The 3,766-nt window shown below is 59.0% G+C and overlaps 1 long non-coding RNA gene across 1 annotated transcript; it reads right to left on the bottom strand.

The window, feature by feature from the left end:
- Nucleotides 1-572: 572 nt before the first annotated feature.
- On the bottom strand, nucleotides 573-2,596 carry LOC306649085. The gene is made up of 3 exons (XR_013760571.1): nucleotides 2,526-2,596; nucleotides 1,945-2,067; nucleotides 573-1,006 (listed from the first exon to the last, which is right to left on the bottom strand). It is a non-coding gene; the product is annotated as an uncharacterized lncRNA (long non-coding RNA).
- Between the last annotated feature and the right edge of the window lie 1,170 nt (nucleotides 2,597-3,766).

The raw sequence follows: 3,766 nt of genomic DNA, 5'->3' as shown, positions 1-3,766 counted from the left end.
GAGCAGCGGCCGGACAGGTGAATTATCAAGGATGGCATGGGCTCCGGCAGAGGCAGTGGACTAAAGGCAAGGCGCTTTCTGAAGGCTCGAGCAGAGAAGAGGAACCAGGACGCCGAGCACAAACCCGACCAGGCTGGGCCGGGAGTGGAGGAAATTGGGAGGCTTCAGCAGGGGACCCCGTAATCCAGCCACTGCCCCGCTTGCCACCTCCCGGGCTGCTTCTCCCGCTCCCCGGGCACTGAGCGGCGGACGCCCCAGCAGCTCTTGGTTGTTTGTGTTCTGGTTTTCAACCATGTTGGGACAGACACAGCCCCAAGCCCAGAGCAGCGGGGCCTGACAGCCCGGGAGGCCGGGGACCCGCAGGGGACAAGAAGGAGACGACGCCGTCCCTGGGCCGGAAGGCGACTGACATCCCCTTTTCTCCTTCACTGGTTTTTCTTTGAAGTATCAAAAAATAAACCAGAGATGACATAAGCGTATGTGCAAAAAGCATCCAGGGCACACGCTCGGGGTGCGCACACCCAAACGCGTTCTATTTTAGATTTATTTACTTTAAACACCGACCTGCTTCTTCTGAGGGAGGACCGCTCCTGGGGCTCCCGCCTGCTCCTGCAGAGCCTCCTTCTCCACCGTAAACAAAGGCACTTCCCACCGCCCTTGTGCCGGAACCTTCTGCAGCCCAGCGGCCGAGTTTGGTTTCCCGGCAGTCCTTACTCGCCGGCACAGGGCGCGGGTGTGTGCCGAGCCGGCAGAGGAGCCCCCGACGGGGCCAGGAGCCTCACATAAACTCTGAAAGGTGACCGTGGGGCCGGCAGGAGAACTTGAGAAACCAACAGACAAAATACAGAGTGCAGCCCGTGGGCCTCCCCTTTACGAGGCCCGGAGAGCTTCTGGGATGGATGGGCCGAGGCCGCCGAGGCCCCTCATTAGGCGCTTGATGAATTGGACACAGGGCCGATTGCGCCCCCGGGGCAGCCAAATGCTTGAAAAACCAAGTTTTATTAACCTAATAAAACGAAAGGGAAAAAAAAAAAGTCAGGAAAATTTCAGCTGCGAGAATAAGCTCAGGGGAGCGCGGTAAGTTAACCCTCTGTGAGAATATCTAGACCCATACCAGTAGCCAGAGCTGTTCCCACAAGACTCCAGAGCGTCCAGACCTCCCGCTCCTGCTGACCAGCCAGCAGCAACAGCAGCAGCTCGGGCAGTCAGGGACGAGCTCGCGAGCTGTCCTGGAGGTCCTCTTCCTGGGTCGTGCTACAGATCAGGGGGCTTTACTGTGTGAACCCAAGCTGGGGAATGCAAGGGAAGCTTGAGCAGAGAGGCCTTTGGAGCAATCAGGATTTGGGAGAGTGAGCTGGGCCCTGTCCTCCACCCAGGGACCTCCAGGAGCTCCCGCCTCCAGCAAGCACCAGAACAAGCTCACACAGAGAATGCAAACGCTCGGACACAGGGCCTCTGCAGACCCTGAACTTTGGAAAAAAGCAGGGGTTACAATGGTGTTTTAGTTCAGTGACCAGGGCACAGCAGCCAGCGCCATGTTCAATGGGCCCTGTGGAGAGGACCCGAGAACACACCGTGCCCAGGGGACTCTTCCAAGCCAGCAGCTCACTTCCTCTGAACCCGAGAAATCTAGGGAGCAATATATTATCTATGCATCCCTAGGTCAAAGGCACGTTTGGTGTCCCACGCCGACACTGGGAAGGGGAACTTGAACGCACAGGGCCCTGCCCTGTGTCTGTCTGACCTCCGCATGGGTGCACTCCGCCTCGGAGCTGGCCGCCTCGTGGTCATTGAGGCAGCAATGTGCAGACCAGCAGCCCCTTCCTCCAGCCCAGGCATAGAGGGAGGTCTGATCCTGTCCCTCCCATGAGCCACTCCTTCTCTGAAAACAGTGCTCGTGTATTTACATGCACGCATGCACGCTGCTAAGATGGAAAAACGCACCCTTCCTGGGCCGGTTCCACCTCTGGTCCTGCACCTCTGATGTGGCCACACTTCAGCCTTCATGCAGCATGGACATAAGTCCGTCCTCCAGTGCAGAGTCACCATCTCCAGTTACCAGGGTATCTGTGCATCCTGGAAAGTAGGACAGCCGGGTTGACGTTGCCTTCAGGTCTTATTGCTGCCCGGGGAATTTAGAGCAGAGGGATCGCTGTGCGTGGCACCGTAGTGGTGGATACACCACAATGTGGGAGGTCCAAACCAAGAGAACCCGATACAAACTGTGTCCATGGAGGTTCTTGGATTGTAGCTAATGTCCCCGCAAAGGCTACATTCACAGCAGGGGAACACAGGCGGGTGGGGGTTAGAGGGAAACACTTCCTGTTCAGTTTTCCCGTAACTGCCCTCAGAGGCGAAGTCTCCGAGTGGAGGCTCCTGCTGGGGAGTGGAGGCTCCTCCTCTCTTGCTGTCCTCCATTTGTGTTTCCTGGGAGAGGACTTGCAGAAGGCAGAGGGCTCTAAGGGACTCAGGCACATGGCGGCGGCTCTTGCCTCTCCTGTCCACCCTGGGCTGAGCTCGCTCACATGCTCACTCTCGGAGTTGCACTGAAGTCCCAGACTGAGTGAGTGCCGCGGAGGTCACTCGAGGTAGACAGACTGCACTTTCCCTTTGCGGTGGCCTGTCCAAGCTGGAGCCCAAGGTCCACCTGTCACTGGGGTGAGAGGATCCTTCCACCCCGCCCCCCCAGGCCTCATGCCCCGCTGCAAGCCTGCTGGACTCAAGACAAGAGGAAGTCACTCGGGTGCGAACTTGATGGTCCAGGCTGTGCCAGGAGATGGCTCTGGGCTGAGAGAGACAGAGGGACAGACAGAAATGGAAACAGAGAAGCAGAGCAAGGCAGATGGAGAGAGATGGAGGGAGAGAAGTGCCGCAGCCAGCACCAGCCACCACCCGTGTCCTCTGCAGCCTGCAGGCGTCTGTGGACACAGCGCCCTGTCGCGGCCACAGGCGGCCACTGGCTCCACTGCACATCTCACATCAGACCAGTTCTCAGGCTGAGGAACTGCTGCTCCCGTCTGGCAGTGGGGCCGCCAGGAGGTGGTGGTCGCCCTGGGTCCCTCCCCAGCTCCATGGTTGAGCTCTGGGCGGGGCGGCCCACGGCTTCCAGCACAGTTCACAAAGGGACATGCTGCAGGAAGGTCCCAGAGCCGGCTCCAGCCGTGCATGGCTCAAAGTCTCGTGAAGTGTGACCCTGCAACACCCCAGAGCCACTCAGTGGTAGAAGGGGAGCACCAGCACCCACACCTCACAATAGGGGAGCACCAGCACCAGGCACCTCACAATAGAGGAGCACCAGCACCCGCACCTCACAATAAGGGAGCACCAGCAGCAGGCACCTCACAATAGGGGAGCACCAGCAGCAGGCACTTCACAATAGGGGAGCATCAGCAGCAGGCACCTCACAATAGGGGAGCACCAGCACCTGGCATCTCACTGCAGGGGTGCCTTCTGGCCAGCGCATGTTTTGTAGGCCCACAAGGAAGGGCTGATGACCAACACCTGCACGTGGCTTTGGAGTCTCAGACCCACAGACTCAAACCACAGCCCCTCCTCCCTTTGGACAGAGAGCCTCTGCCCTCGTCCACACTTCTGCTCCTGGCTCAGCCCCACAGGACTGAAATCACAAGGAGCTGAGAGGACGAGAGGTCACAGGCAACATCCAGCATAAGACACACCCCAGACTTTAAAGTGGACGTCCCCAACATTCTGTGAGGCTACCGGCCATCTCCCAGGAGGTGGGGCTGGGCACAGGCAAGGAGCCACC

This window comes from Sciurus vulgaris (genome assembly GCF_902686455.1).
Source record: "Sciurus vulgaris genome assembly, chromosome: 17".
Classification (NCBI taxonomy): domain Eukaryota; kingdom Metazoa; phylum Chordata; class Mammalia; order Rodentia; family Sciuridae; genus Sciurus; species Sciurus vulgaris.
The sequence above is the reverse complement of the archived record's forward strand: the minus strand, read 5'-3'. Positions and strand labels throughout refer to the sequence as shown.